Here is a 17,246-nt window from a genome sequence, read left to right as displayed (position 1 = left end):
TTTGTTGTGATGATTTGTCGAGTGGAATATCTATGAAAATTTACAAATCAAACATTATTACGAGTATTTGATATATAGATTTGACCTCTGCCTATTTTACAAATATGCAACATAGTGTAAAAGAAAGTGTCACTCAATTTATACCTCTCCATTTCCATACACTCGGCATGATCTTTCTTCCCACAATGTCTTTGGTTTTTACCATCTTCTTATTTCACAACTCATCCCCATGACTTGGTTCTTCATTGTGTTATTACTTGTTTTTCATGCTATGGCATGTTAAGCTTCAAGAAGTGTTGCACTTGGTTTTCTTCTGTATTGAAATTATTTAATAAAATATTATTGATTATTTAAATCGACATATTTCTTCATTTTTCCTTCCTATCACATTCTTGTACATGAATTGTACACACATTTTTATCAAAGAAACACCTTTTATCTTCTATATCACACTTTAATAATTTCATGCACTACATTTATATCCAATAAACATATTTCTTTATTTTGTATCACATTTTGATAATTTCACACAATATTGATTTTCATTTTCCTCCTCATTTTAATCTTGTCTTTATTAATTTAAATTATGTGATCATGATTAGATAAATATTATTTTTACAGTTTTTTCTATATTTTAAATTATATTTAATTACAAATATTTTTCTCCAATATCTTTAATTATATTTGTTTAAAATTATGAAACTTAAAACTTCATATTAATAAAGGAAATTATGAAACTTAAAGTTATCTTTTGTGAAAATATAAAATCCTCTTTAATTAATTCATGGTACATCTTATGTTAAGTTAGATTCTACAGACCCAACAAAAAAATAGTTCCATAAAATATGACCTCAATGATTCGTGCATATTAAGTTCATTCTTAATGTTGATCGTTGGTTGGTTCTACTAATATTACGAACCAACCTTTATCATTGTAAATTGTTATATCTTCATCACCATCAACGAAGCAAAATCCATACAATATTCCCAAAAAAAAAAAAAAAATCCATAAAATAAATAAATAAATCCACAATATTCCTTGAAAAATAAATAAATCCACAAAATATATTATCCTCCTTAATTCTTTGTACACATTAAGTTAGATTCTACATAGCCAACAAAATTAGTTCTATTAAATATGATGTCCTTCTCAATGATTTCTGCATCTTAAGTTAATTCAAAATGTTGATAGTTGGTTGGTACCACTAACCAACCTTCATAATTGCATATTGTTAATCTTCTAATAAGGGAGAATAAGAAACTTTGGGTTATTATTGTATAAGAAAGAAGGATTTTATTGTATAAATTAGTTCTATTAAATATGATGTCTTCCTCAATGATTTGTGCATCTTAAGTTAATTTAAAATGTTGATAGTTGGTTGGTGCTACTAACCAACCTTCATAATTGCATATGGTTAATCTTCTATTAATCTTCTAATAAGGGAGAATAAGAAACTTTGGATTATTATTGTATAAGAAAGAAGGATTTTATTGTATAAAAAATAAGGGTTATGAGTATTTGTTTGAGCATGTACTCTAATTGGTGTAGTTTTGAATTTGGTTATTTTGTTAAATATTATTTTCTTTTAAGGAAAAAAAATCATTATATTTTTATAATATTACGAAAATATAAATATATATTGTGTAGCTTTTTAAAAATTTAAATAAATTATAAAGCCAAAAAAATTAAAAATATAAAAAATATCTTTATTATTTTTTAGTATTATCAAAGTGTTTACCTATATAGTTAAAAAAAATAACAATAAATAAGACAAAAAAACCTAAATATGGAAGGCAACAACACTAACAAGATTATCATTCATATATTCCTCGTTTCCTCGTATTCTAACGAAAAATATATTTTAATGTTTTTGAAAATTATTTATTATTTTATTTTTAAAAATAATATAATTTTATGTATTATGTTTTTATTAGTTAAAGTTATTTGACATGGTTTTATTCTTTTGTCCGTGTAATTTTTTTTTGTAAGTTTAAAATGTAATTAAAGATTATATTTTTATAAATTATATTAATGGTTATTTTGGAGGCTTTAATATTGTGACAATGTGATTTAGTCTGAGGACATTGTAATTTATGGTTATTAAAATTTAAGTATGTTATAGTCTATAGTTGTTATAATCGACATCTCATCTTATGATGATTTGAGTGTATTTAGGTAAATAGTTATTTATTTGTATTGTTCAACCGAAGGTATTACATGAAAATTTTATTTTCTCTCGACATCACCAAAGTGTTATAGTATTATCTCAAAATCCTTCCTAAAATTGAAGAATTCCTTCATCACAACCATTCCTTAGATTTTTTTGGTGCTTTTGTGCAGTAGAATTTCATCCCTTGGTATCATAGTCTTTAGAATTTTCATATCTTATAACTAGTGGTTCCTTCTTTGAATCTTTGGCTCTACATCCTCGTGATTGTTTCTAACATTGTCTCATATGCAACACAATACAATATGGTACGTATGGATGATGCAAAAGTAATAGGTAACAAAAGAAAATAGGTTGTTTTACTAATTCAATTCAATGCATCACAATTTTTTTCTATATGAGAAAATATAGATATATAAAAAGTAGTAGCACCTCAGATTTTTCTTTAAAAAGCAGAGGATTTCATAGGAATGATTCCTTGGATGCCTCCATCATCGATATTCAAGATAGCTATACTTTTACTTATGGAAGAAGGCATTCTATGAAGAAATATTAATGGTCCAAATTACTAATATAATCTATATTTTCTTATCCTAAATGAGTGGGAGCTATATTTTCATTTGTATGGAACAACTATAGAGATCAATATTAGAAAATGCGTAAAAGTTGGTAATGATATGGATATCCACCTAAAATCACGTAAATTTGGACTCAAAATTGATATATTTCCTTTACTTCTACTATAACTTTTGATGCTTCTATTGTATAATTTATAATTGAATATACAACAAATTTTGTTTTGGCAATGGTAGTGCATCTTGAAAAATTTAGATATCTTTCCATTAACTCCAAGCAATCATTCCCAATGAAGCCCTCCATTGCCCACATTACCATAATTATCTCCTATTCTCATCCTCATGATGACATCTCCTCTTACTCAACTATATTCTCCATGCAATCCATGTTGTGAATTGATACCCTACCAATTGCTTAAGTACAACTCGAATAGAGGCCATACAATTCTTGGAATACTAGAGTTGGCCCATTAACTTTGTCATGCAATGATGTAGCCCCAATTCCATTCATTTCAACCTCTTGTCACTTTAAATCAATCCTATTCCTGATGATTTTGTGTTAGTTAGATTTGCATGTAATTGATCTATAATAACCATCACTTGATTGTCCACCACATTCATATTCTTGTGGTTTGGTTTGACAAATTTAGCAATGGTGTTATATCCATAATCTACATCCAATAAAGTCAAAACAATCTATGCTACTATGTAAATATCTAGAGCTCTATTCGCTAACTTCTTTGGTTCATCATAAAAAACTATGTCTTGACTTGAATGAAGGGGAATGAAATATTGTAAAGGGATCTTTTATCCCTTGACTTTCTACATCACCCGTATACCATTGTATTAGAGGGAATGTGGAGTTAAAATGGAAATTCCTCATCCTCATCATCTTAGCTAGTTCTATGGCAGTAGCAATGTTAGTAGGGTTGGTTCTATGTCAATAGTTGGTTTAGTAGAGACTAGGGGAAGATCCAATACAACCAAACTATTAATATATTATGTTATTCACTAGATTTTCTTATTTATCTTGGTATATTTTTTTTAGAGTTGGGATTTTGAGTTCTTATATAGTGATTTGAATTGTTCATATTCAAAGGAGAAGGGGAAGGACCAAGAGATAACGTGGAATAAACTAAATCATTGGAGGTTTTGTAGGTTTTGATAGTGGTGATTGCAATCTCATGAACACTATGTGGAATTGACCAATGAGCTCCTTCACAAACACACACCGAATATTATGACGCTATGCTTCCATATGTTGTAGGTATTTTCAAAGTGTGAGCAGTGTTAGAAAGGAATAAACTAGGTGGTTAGAGGTTTTGTGGGTTTTGGTAAATATATTTGTGAAAAATTACTTAAATGCTATCATTTAAGTAAGATGTTTGAACACTACCAAGTTTCTATCTCTCCTTCCATTACTCTCATGAGATAATATGCAAGGTAGTCCACTGTACCCTCACAATATATGGATTAATTAGTGCTTAACTAATTCTAATGTGTACTTAAACCAAGAAAGGAAGCTTAGAGCCATTAGTGTTTTAGTCTAGTTGATAGGTAAGTGCCTATGAAATTAGTGGAGTCAGGTTTATTTCATAACCTTTCGCTTACAAATTTGGAGTGATATTTTTTTATGACATATTGGAAGTTATTATTTAATCTATCCATAACAAACATCACAGTCTTATCTCTTACTTTTAACTACAATAGTTGATATAACAACCAACCAAATAAAAAACATGGGTAACAAATCTCCTTTTTAGTGACACAACTATGATATATGGAGTTCAATGTTTCCCAAATATGAGATTGAAAAAACATTTAACAAGCAAAAACATGTTACAACCTCCCAAACAATTCAAGGAATGGATTCAAGTTGTGATTATACATATAGGTTATAAGATAGGTTAGTTAACATGTCCATATTAAAGTTCAAATTTCTCATTGTATTACATAAAACATATTATTATTATTATTATTTTCCCGTAAAGAAAATTCATAACTTCATAAAGAGAAATTACATGCTGTGGATGCCTTAAGGCATATGCTGTAAACATGGCTTTTTGTCCACTGTCAAAAACAAATATATACAAAGAAACCCAAAGGGTGTGCTGTTCTGGTGCAAATAACCGCTATGTATAAACCAAAATTCACCCACGCAGGGGTTAACATCCATATTCACTATTCTGTTATATACAGAGAAAAATTCTATAAAAGTTCAGTATCAAAAAGCTGTGAAAATTAGGGGTTGTTGCCCCTCTGTAGTCCCTCATCTATATATGGCCTGTGAAAATAATGATAGATCCCTGCAGGTGTATGTTCGGCGATCATCCACTCTCCTAGAGGATGATGCATCGCTTCTTTCGATAGCCTGTCAGCAGTTTCATTTCTTTCCCTGTAGATGTGAGAAACAGAAATCTGATCAAAGAATGTTTTGAATTTTTTTTTTCTTCCATAATAGTTCTCAAAGAGTAAGTAGAGCAAATAGCTGTATTGTTAAACCAATCAGTCACTATCTTTGAATCTCCATAAATTTGTATATTTCGACATTGTTTTAGAATAGCAAAGTATAGCAGATGGCGAAGTGTTATCAATTCAACATGATTGTTGGTGCCAGGGCCCAGTCCCATACAAATCTGGAAGTAGTGTGCTTCATAAAGGTAGAAGCAAATGCCACCCCCACAGCCATGCTGTTGGGCAGCACCGTCATAATAGGCCCACGGGATTGATCTGTTTATCTGTTCCTGTTGTATAATTCTAGGTCTCTTTTGGCTGTCATCGTTTGGAAGTTCTTCATATGCAACACAAATTTGTGGGGGGAGAAGATTCCAGTTTACCAATTTATCTTCAAAGATTTTGTTATTTCTCTTGAGCCAAATGTACCATGAGACGAGGAGTGGAAGGTTCCTTGATTTTGCCACAGCCGATGTACTCCACCAGTTTTCCCAAGCCGTTGTTATATCAACCCCCTGCCAGTTCATAGTCATATTTAGAGATAGTAGGACTTGTGACCATATACTCCTGGTGGTTGGGCAAGTAAGGAAAAGATGCTGGGTCGATTCTTCTTCTTGGAGGCAAAGTACACACCGGGTAGGACCCAAAAATGCCCTTCTTTTCAGATAGGATCCAGTGGGGATCTTATCTTCTAATATGTTCCACATCAACAGTCTGGTACGTGGAGGAGCTTTTAATTTCCATAAGGTATCCCACCAGCTTCTTAAGACCTCCGGTTTTTTGTCTGCTATTATTATGTCATACCCCTGTTTCGGTGTGTATTGCCCAGCTTTTGAGTGAGCCCAAATAAGTTCATCCTCAACATTCTGTAATCTGACATGTGATTCTGTAAGTGCCTGAAGGTAGATTTGCCAAATTCTACTCCATTCATTTGGTATGTGCCAGTGTAGATCAGTCAACCAGGCTTGTGTATGGAATGTAGAATTTTGCTGATCCCCAATCTGTCCCAGAAACTTTATGCCCCTGTTGTTTAGGTGCTGTATCAGTCCAACTGGTAGTAGATGGGAGTTACCACTGCCTGTCCAAGGATCAATTCCAATTCAGACAGAGGCTCCATTGCCAATTTTCCATAGTAAGCCATCCTTGATGATAGAAATAGAATTGAGTATGGCCCTCCAAATCACCGAAATGCCCTTCCTATTCCAAGATGGGCTTCTAATCTAGTCTATGATAGTCAACGGCTAGATGTATTTATGAAGAATAACCTCAACCCAAAGACTATTTTGTTTTAGTAAAAGCCAACTCTGTTTGGCTGCCAAGGCTTGAGCAAAGGCTAGAAGTAATTTAAGTCCCCAGCCTCCCCACTTCTTAGGAGTAGCAATTTTGGTCCATTTTACCCAGGCAAAAGGTTTTCCCTCCTTTCTTCCATTATAGAGGAATTTACAATAGATTTGTTGAATTCTGTGAAGTATCCCTCTTGGAATCCAAGCGAGTGACATCTAGTACATCGGGGTGGCTTCGAGGACTGATTTGATAAGAATAAGTCTGCCTGCCCTAGGGAGGAACCTATGACACCAACAACTTATTCTCTTCTCCACTTTTGTGATGAGCCAGGTCCAGTTAGCAATCTTATAACCATTTGGTTTTAGTCTGAAGCCCAAATATTTCAACCCCCCCATCAAATCAGTTGCTTGAAAGGGAAAATTTTGAGTGGCTAACTAAGATTCCTGTAGGGTACATTCAGATAGAGAGATGGTAGATTTTTCCCGGTTGATCTCCATTCCCGTGGCTATATGCACTTGTTAAGCTATATACATATCTAAAAATGCACACTACTATTGGGTTTAGTGATAGTTCATCTTGATTTTGTAATTGTAAAAACCCCATTTTGAACCCTAGTTTTATTGCAACAAATTTTGTCATTATTTCTTATAACAATGTTTAAATGTCCATGTGGTGACAACCCAAACTAAATGATTTACAAATAATGCATATGTAAATATTTTCTTGGATAATTAAATATGTGCAGTAACTTATTGGAATGCAAGCACCGATACAAATGATGATACCATGAGTGGGAAACTAGTGAGGGGATTATGGTAAATTAGCCATTCTTGTTATTGCCATAAAAACCTCACCCAATAATCTATGCCAAAATTTTATTTTAGAATGTTATTACCTTATTTTTCCACCAACCCATAATTAATTGAATGAAGCAATGGGTAGTTGAAGCAATCATCTACCACATCTATGGTGTAATATCCCTTTATAGAAGCAAAGGGAGGCTTAATCTTAGCTTATCAAGATCCCATAGGCTAATGAAAAGAAGAATAAGGGGTCATCATAAAATGGAATAATAATTAAATAAAGAGGTAAAAAGTCACCCATGGTATTTCTTGTGGTATTCAAAGGAGGGAATTATTATAAAAATATATAAGGAGTTTGAAGAATCATTGAAAAGGAATTATTGAGATAGTGTTAAGGAGCTTTAGGAGCCGCTACGTAAAAAAAGGGGAAATCCTCATATTTGTCAGCTTTAGCATTGAGAGACATACCCTAGTTGTAGATCATTATATTCAAAGTTGAAAGATACTACCTAGCCAACTCTTATATTGTAGGTTAATTTTGTGATTATGGAAACTGATTCAGAAGGACAAAGCCCTAGTATAGGATGCAGACCAAGTTTAGTGCTACATTTGTGTTTTAAAACACAATTATACTAGTTGAATTTATTGTTTAAAAGGATCAGATCTAGAGGAGTTGAATCAAGAAACAAGAAATTGATTATAAGCCATTGAGGTCGTTTCCCCTCACTCAGAAGTTAAGCAAATTCAATTTAATTAAGAGGAAACAAATGAAACTGTGGATCTCAGTTGAGCTTCATTAGACATTGTGTCAATATTTTTATACAAGAAGTGAAAATTCTTTTTTCCCATAAGGAAAAATCGTAATTTCATTAAAAAAGAGGAAATTACATTCTATAGATGTTGGTGCACAAGCAGTGCATGATCATGTCATGTATAAATAGTATTGTTGCCTTTGATCCACGCAGGGGGCAACAATAATAAACAAAAAACTGTAAGCCATATGATAAACAGACTGTTACCATGTTCAGTGTCAATATATACATACAAAAAAGGCATGTGCCTGATAAAAAAATAACTAAAACAAAATCATGTATTAAACTTGTAGATCCATAAAAGGCCGATGATAATACTGATAGAAAGCTTCCCCATGCTGTTCTCTAATCAACCAGATGCCCGGCTCCCCGAGCACAACCTCTTTGGATAGGCTGTCGGCAGCTCCGTTCTGCTCCCTGTAAATATGTGAGCAAGTAAATGTGTCAAAAGATGAGATCAATCTCAAAGTCTCTTCCAAGATGTGATTTAATGCATATGTAGAACATCTAGATTTCCTGTTCAGCTAGTCACAAATAATTTTTGAGTCCCCAAATAATTGTAGAACTCTGCGGTTTTTCTCCAAGGCAGAATGAATGAGATGTTTTGCGGCAAGGAGCTCAACTGAATTGTTAGTGCATCTTCGGAAAACTATGAGCATGCTATAAGAATGATGATGGGTTATATGAAGTATAGCCCCCCCTCCACAGCCTTGCTCTTGTGCTGCACCGTCGAAGAAAGCCCAAGGGTTGTTGTAGTTTATTTGAATAGGAGTGGGAATGTGGGGATTACGAGGGGGAGGATCATCCGGAATGAGGGAGAAATCAGCCTTGACTTTAGTCACCATCACAGCCCAGTTCGACACTGTATCCTGAAAATTTTTATGGTTTCTGGCAATCCAGATTGTCTAGAAAATCAGAAGGGGAAGGTTCCAAAGCTTTTGAGATGAGGAAGTGTTATACTAGGACTGCCAAGCCACAAGAATAGAATTTCCAGCCCAGTTTGCAGAAGGTGCAATGGGCTGGAGGATAAGCTTCCACAGGTTACAAATAGCCGTACATTCCAGAAAAAGGTGAGAAGTGGATTCATTTTCCTGCTTGCAAAAGCTGCACCAATGGGGACCATAATGTGCTCGTTTGAGGAGGTTTTCACCAGTTGGGATTTTGTTCTGGAGGATGGTCCACATTAAGAGTCTTGTTCTGGGAGGAGCCTTAAGTTTCCAGAGATGTCTCCACCAGTCAACAAGCAACAGAGGCTTCCTTGGTGCCGACAATGTCAGATATCCTTCTTTTGGTGAGTACCTTCCATTTTTTGAAAGAGCCCATATAATCTCATCGTCACCTTCAAGGATACGGATGTGGGCATCAGTGAGGGCTTGAGTGTATTCCTCCTAGTGTTATGTCCAAATAGGAGGAATGTTTAAATGATGTGCAGATTTCTAGGCTTGTTGAAGGAAGGAGGTATTCTCTGAGTCTGCAATTTGTGCAATATAAGAGATGTTATGTTGCTGGAGATACTGTGTGAGATCCATAGGTAGGTGGTGCATGTCCCCACATCCCACCCATGGATCGAGGCCAATACGAACAGTGCGCCCAGATCGAATTCTCCAAGTGAGGCCCTCTTTGATAGGGTTCAAAGCCTTTAGTACTGCCTTCCAGATAATAGAGATGCCCGGCGTACTTAGGTGAGTTCTTCTAATCTAGTCCATGATGTGCATCGGAGCAATATATTTGGCATATGTAACCCTTGTCCAAAGGCTGTTTTCTGAGACTAATTTTCAATCGAGTTTTGTAGCAAGTGCTAATGAGAATTCGTCTAACTTTTTTAGGCCCCAATCCCCCCATCTTTTTGTTAGGTTCAGAACCTTCCACCTGACCCAAGCAAAAATCTTGCCCTGTTTGTTCCCTTGCCAAAGAAATCTACAGCAGAGGGATTGTATTCTAGTGAGAATGCCTCTGGGTATCCAAGCCAGGGACATCCAATATATAGGAGTGGCCTCCAGGACACTTTTGATTAGAGTGAGCCGTCTTGCACGCGAGAGATATTTGAGGTACCATGTGTTAAGTCTTTTCTCCATCTTGGAGATGAGCCAAGTCCAGTCAGAAATTTTGTATCCAAGTGGCTTCAACTTGTAACCCAGATATTTTAAACCATCAGCTAATTGCAGCTGAGTGAAATGGAAACGCTGCAGAGAAAAATAGATCTCATGCGGAGTACATTCAGCTACTATTAATGTGGACTTGCTGTCATTTATGATCATACCTATTGCCTCTTGGAAAAGGGAGAAATTTGCTTTGATGATACTAATGTCCCCAATATTGCCATTGATGAAAACCAGGATATCATCTACAAAGAGAAGATGAGTCAGGATGCAACCTTCTGTTATCTTTATACCCTTTAATCTGCCCCTTTGGTGCTCTTCTTTGATGAGATTGCTGAGACCTTCCATAACAAGCAAGAAGAGCAAAGGCAAGAGAGGACATCCCTGTCTCAGCCCCCTTTCAGAGGTAAAGAAGGGAGAGGCACTTCCATTCACCAGAACACTGAAAGGGATATTAGTAATGCAACTCATGATCCATTTGATGAATAAGTAAGGAAAACCTAAATGGGTTAACAACATTCTAATATAAAGCCAATTTACCCTGTCGAAAGCTTTTGATAAATCGACCTTCATAATCATACCTTTGCCACACCTTGAGTGTAGAGTATGAATTACTTCCTGAGTGGTACCTACAGCTTCATGGATCTGTCTGTCTTGTAGGAAAGCGAATTGCTCCGGAGAGATATGATTAGAAAGAATAGGTTTCATCCTATTTGCAATGATCTTAGCTATGATATTATATATACAGTTGCAGAGAGATATGGGACGAAAGTCCTCAAATGAGTCTGCTTTGTCTTTCTTCAGTATGAGTGCAATGAAAGTAGTGGTGATTGAGGTTTCAAGAAATCCTCTGATTCTCGAGTCCTCAACAATTCTGAGCAGGTCTTCCCTAATGATGTCAAAGAAAGCCAAGTAGAATTCAATCGACCAGCCATCGGGACCCAGAATTTTATCCTTTTTAAACCACTTTAAGGTGTATTCCAATTCCTCCAAAGAGACTGCCTTTATTAATTCATCTCCTTCCTCAGGATCCACAAATCTGGGGAAGAGTTGTGTAACCCTGATAAATTCAGCCAAGTTGATATCCCTCGGAGCACGGTATGTGCTTTTGAAGTGAGAGGAGGCAAGTTCAGCAAGTTGTGGGAATGTATTAACAATCTACCCTTGCTCATTTTCTAGCTGCCAAATGGTGTTCTGGCGAATTTGTAATAGAATTTTGTGTTTTCGTCCCCTTCAAGCATCCAGATGGCTCTGCTTCTTAGGTGCCAGGTTTCTTCCTTATCCTTGAGTATTTTTTCCCTTTCAGCATAATGAGAAACCATCCTTTCCTTATGATCGTCTGAGGTGTATATTCCTCCAAGATCATTTTCAAAAGCAACAATTTCAGATTCAATCCTACAAAGAGTTTGTTCCTCCTGTATTCTTTTGTTATGTGCCCAAAGTTTGGACATCCTCTTAAGGATTGTAAGATTTTGTATAAATCTTCTAGTATTGTCTTCTCTCCTCCCAGGGGGGTTTGCTTTCTAGAAATCAGTGACCATTCTTTTATAGGAGTCATCCTTGAGCCAGATAGAACAGAACTTAAAGGGTCCTTTAGGTTTTTCTTGCCCTCCTTCAATTTCTAGGTAAATGGGTAGGTGATCAGAGATCCCACCTGTACCTACCCAGTGTCTGATATGTAAACCCAAGTCCATAACCTTTTCTTTGACAAGGAAGCGGTCAAGTCTGCGGGCCAGATTGTCTTCCCCAGTCCTGTTATTCCTCCAAGTCGCTTGGGGCTTTGCAGAGGGGATGTCAATCAGATGGTGAGCGTCCAATTCAGATAGAAAGTAATCCAAAAGGGAGTCTCGTTGTGCCCTGTGTCCCCAGGATTTAGAATGTCCGATGGAAAAATTAAGGTCCCCACCCAGGATCAGGTGGTCAGTCAAAAATAAATCAGAACTCAGAAGGTTCTGCCAAAATGTTGGTCTGTTCTGGCACGACCCATAGACATTATATATCCAAAAATTCATCCCCAGGTCAGCAGATCTGATATCTGCTCCAAGATGGCCCAGACCACCCCAACAATTGAGCATCTTTATGGTATGGGAGTTATAGCCCAAAGCTAAACCTCCCGACCTCCCATGAGCATCAAGTCCAATAAAAATCCAACTAGGAAGCATGTTTTGGAGGGACTGTGAGATGTCTAATACAGGTCCCAGGGTTTCTTGTAGAAAAATAATATCAAGCGGAACAATTTTTAACAGACGACGAAGAGCTAGTTTTTTATCCAACCTAGCCAACCCTCTACAATTGTAAGAGAAAATCTTCATGGGGGGGGGGCAGGCTAGGATTCTCTGGCTCTAAGCATCCTTGGGATGGTAGATTGAACCCCCAAAGCAAGCTAGGTCAACCCCTGTGGAGTTTAGGGGGAGGGGGAGAGTGGAGTATATCAAGCCCAACATGATCCTGGGCTTGTCTCTTTGTTTTCGAGCGAGTCAAGTATCTCCCAGGTGGGGGGACCTGGAGGGAAGGAGTAGTAGTTGGGAGGTGAGAGGGAGAAGTCGAGGAGGGTGCAGGTGAGAAAGTGGGGTTGGATGAAATCAGGCAGGTGAGTGGTGCGATGAAAGGGGGGTCAGAATCCAAACCCAGACCCAGATGTTCAGAAGATGGGTTCATGACATGTAGTTCAGAAAAAGAGCTAGATAAAATGCAATCAATATGAGATGAGCAACAAGAGGAAATAGGGATGGAGGGAGGAATCATACCCGACAATGGTAAGCCTTCTGACGGAGACTGAGGTCGAGAAGGTGGAGGCAGCTGAGAATGGTTGGGAGGCCACCCTCGCTTCTTCAGCTGTGGGGGAGCCTATGTCTCTTCTGCTGGGTTTGTCTGCTGGTCGGTTGATATCTCAGAAGCAGCCAGAATTTTTGGATCCGTAGGAGCCTGTCTCCTAGGCTGAGTGTCCTGATGAGAATGTAGGTGGGAGGCGTTTTCCAGTGCCAAGGCCTGATTTTTCTTTTTGCCCAGTAGGGGGTAGTCTTTATAGAGATGCCCTACCTTATGGCACCTCCAACATCAAAATGGGACGCCCTCATAGTCCAGTAGTTGTCTTCTGGTGTTGTTCCTCCAACGGATGTCTATGTACTCGAGCAAGCCCTCTGAGAGGTCCAGATGAACCAATATCCTGGCATAAGCCAATTTCCTTGAAGTCTGGTATGAATCATCAAATGTGAGGTAAACACTGAGGGCATTCCCAATGCGCTTGAAGACATCTTCCGTCCAAAAATGCAAGGGTAGTCCAAGCAAACGAACCCATATAGGGCCTGCATCGACCCTCTCCCACTCCGGGTCAAAAAGGGGAGTCCATCTTCTGAGAAGAATGGGAGCTAGGTCAAGGTGCCAGACTGTGGAGAGCACCTAGTTGGTGTGCTCCAGACAGCTGAAATGCAAAGCAAACCATCCTTTGACTAGGGTTTGTACCTTCGGGATATCCTTCAGGTTTTCGCCCCAGACCTCCGAGACCCATTGCTGTAATTTTGCCACACTGTAGTGTCTGCTGCGAACCCGACCAACTAACACCTTCTCGGCTATGTCCATGGCGTCCAGTAATTTAATGTCCTCTGCAAAATTGAGGGGCACCGCATAGGCTTGAAGCTTTAGACCCCTTTTCTTTCTTGAAAGCCCAGAACCCCCTACAGTCGACGCTTCTTGAGTCGAGGAGGGTTGAGAAGGTCCTAGCGAAGGAGAAACCCTAGGGTTTTTAGTCACCGCCTGCGGAATAGAAGCAAAAATGCCAGAAATTGGTCCAATGCCTATATAATGCCCCCTTGAGGGAGTTGAAGAGAACAGCGGAGCAGATGGAATTGGACAAAGGACCGCAGAACCCTGGGGAATTTTTGAGGGAAGAGCGCTAGTCACCACCGGAGGTGGGTTATGGGTAGAAACGCCTCCGAGAGTAGGGCAGATAGGCTTAAGCGGAGGGTCGATAAGGGCCAGAGGGCGTGGTGAGAGGGGTTGAGAGATGAACTCAGGGGGAGAGGGCACGTCTTTAGGGAGAGAAACCAACGGAATGCGAGGGTGAGAAAACGGTGGGAGAGCTTCTATCTCGTCGATGAGGTTGGACATGAAAGGGAAAAAAATGGCAGCGGTGGTCCTGGTGGGTGTCCATATGGGCACATCCTCCGAAGGATCCGGAAAGTCACCCAGCTCATCCATAACTGTCGAGAATTGTTTATGACAGCTGCCAGAAGAGGACAGAAGCACAATAGAAAACTGTGAAGGTTAGTAAACGGGAAGGGATGAAACCCTGAGACGTAGAAGTATACCACAATAGCTGGGTTCGGTCAAATGGTTAACCGGTGCTAGTAACGTAGAGGGGAGCAGGGGTTTAATCACAGGTTATGGGGGCAGGTGTAGGTGGGCAACAGAGGATGCGGGCTGCAATCGGTCGCGGCATCGAACCCCAGGACCCGTCATCATGGCTTGTCTCCCTTCTACCAGTGGGGAACCTCATCAGTAGTGAAGATTCATATTAGAGCCATTACAAATGATCGAGGGGTTGCACTGTTCAAATCTAGGGCACTTGTTGACCATAAAGCCAAATCCTTTAGATTGATGGAAATTCAAGGGAGTGTAGTATATGAATAAGAAAAGTCAAGCTTGATCTATTATTGTTGAAGGCGAGTTTCTATTTTCTAGACAATTGGTTTGAGGCACACCTATTTATTACAGATTGGGGCCACATTGACTTACATCCAGTGATCTAATTCGTTATTACAGGGGGTCAACTTTGAGGAATGAGGTAATATCAACATATTACTCAAAAGTGACTGAACTTAGTGGTGAGATCACTGCCTTAATCCAAGGCCATCGAATTTAGGGATATGAGCAACATATTCATCACTCTCTAAATATATGAATTGTTGTGTCATTAAATTACACAGGTTCATGAGTAGGGGTTGCGTTGGTTGAACAAAAGGTAGACAGCCCAAAGGTCCAAGCCGCCAAATATTGTAGAAAACCAAACTTCCATATGCCAAAAATCCAAGATAATCGTGGTTTCATAAGAGCTGGGTGAGATGACACATTTTTGAAGTGAGTATTCTTTGATAGGGATGAACAAATTCTAGCCAAATTGCCTAGCTAATCTACAAGCCATTTTCCAAGAGTTTGTTGCTACGTTTCATACCAAATTTATATGTAAAAATTATCCCTTCTTTCCTTCCATAAACATAGTTGAAATTTTATTTTCATCCTTGGTTTGCAAATTTTATTTATTTTATGGTGTCATCTATTGTGGTATTTTTGTGTGGAAATCTAGTTATAAAACTGAATAATTTCAAATTGAATTTAGGCTCATTATAGTGGTATCAGAGCTGGTCATCCTGCGAGCCTAGGAGGGTTATTAGTGGATGTTTCTAGAAAACTAGGGAAACATAACCTTCACGAAGAAAAAGAATGAGCAAGAGGGCGGATAAGACCAGGCGGGGGATCGTAAAATTCAAGAGTGGGAAAGATTTACAAATATATTGAATGATTTAGTTATGGGGCAACGAGAGATACTCCAAGAATTAGAACGTGGATGGCGTGAAATGGTCCAAGAATTAGATCATGGATGACATGAAATGGCCCAAATGGTAATGAGGGGTTAACATGAGATGGATTCAACTCTAAAAGAAGTTTCCTAGACAATGGCTAGTCTCCATGACAATCAGTCAAATCAAGGGGTCGAAGGTTCATAGAGAAATTATAATCTGTTTAGAGATGATAATCACAATGGGGAGGTCAGTAACTCCACCAATATAGTACCCCCACCAATAAATCCAACTTCATCAAGGTCACTCCAACCTTTTGAAAGAACAAGTAGAAAGCCAGCAGAGATGGGGTGAAAATTTCTTGGAATACCTAAAAGAATATTAGGCCATGGGTGTAGAATTTCAATGCCAAATGTTGTTCCAAGACTATTATGCCATAAAGCACAGAGGTAAGTCAAGAGATCTTAATGAAAGGTGGATGAATGATGATATCCCAAAGAAGGCCAAGAAAATAAATATACATACACACTTTCATTGGCACTTCAGAAGATTCAGCTAGAGCTTGGGTGCAAATGCTTGACACATACTATCAGCTCAATCCCATGAGAGAATCGAAGGAAATCCAATATGCCATTGTACTTCTGGAAGGTGAAGCTCACTAGTGGTAGTACCATGGGTTAACAACACTTGGGAATTCCAACGTCAACTCCTATCTAGATTTTACAGAAAGATTAATCTATAAGTTTGATAAAAGGGACCCAAAGTTGCATTTTAGGGACCTTGCACAACTGAAACATGCAGGGAGTTCAGAGAGATTATTTTAGAACTCTAGTGATTATCTATTATGGTTACAAATATCTCTCTGGAATGATTGGTAATGTTGTTCACATAAGGGTTAACAAAACCATTACGTGACTGGGTCAAGGATTTTAAGCCTAACACGTTGCAGGAAGCCATCTCCAAGACAAGGGATATGGAGGATGCAGTACCTAAAAATAAAAAATCTTCCAAACCACTACCTCTTCAGTAGGCTACAAATAAGCCTCCTCCCCAAGAGGAATGATTAGGTGCTCAGTATTTAGCTCAAAAATAAAGTTCCCAGAATTGCTCGAAACCTAAACGACCACGTCCATCTTGGCGATACGATCCCAATGCAACTCGTTTCACTGAAAACCAAGCTCGTATGGGGAAGATATCACGTTCTGTCCGTTTTTCCAAATAGTGGAATTTTGCAAAAAAAAGTACAATCACTGCACAGTCAGCAGTCTATACTGATGATGTGGCAGGTGACTAGGTAGGTCAACATCCAATTGTGTTTTTCCAAGTGTCATGTTTTTATTGGTCTGTCGGTTGGTGATGTGGCATGTTTTTACTAGTTGGAGGTGAACCAATGATGAGGGGACAAGTGGCAAGACCGAAGGCCGCCACGTGTCTCTCCCCAAAGGGCTGGTGTCAATCGGCGTATAGTAAATTTTTATGGCAGGCCGGGGAGTCGAACCTGGGACCTGCTTCAAAAAAACCACATGCCTTACCGC

This window comes from Pinus tabuliformis, chromosome 2_1 (genome assembly GCF_031772625.1).
Source record: "Pinus tabuliformis cultivar Carrire ecotype Pingquan chromosome 2_1, CPIR1, whole genome shotgun sequence".
NCBI classification, from domain to species: domain Eukaryota; kingdom Viridiplantae; phylum Streptophyta; class Pinopsida; order Pinales; family Pinaceae; genus Pinus; species Pinus tabuliformis.
The sequence above is the reverse complement of the archived record's forward strand: the minus strand, read 5'-3'. Positions refer to the sequence as shown.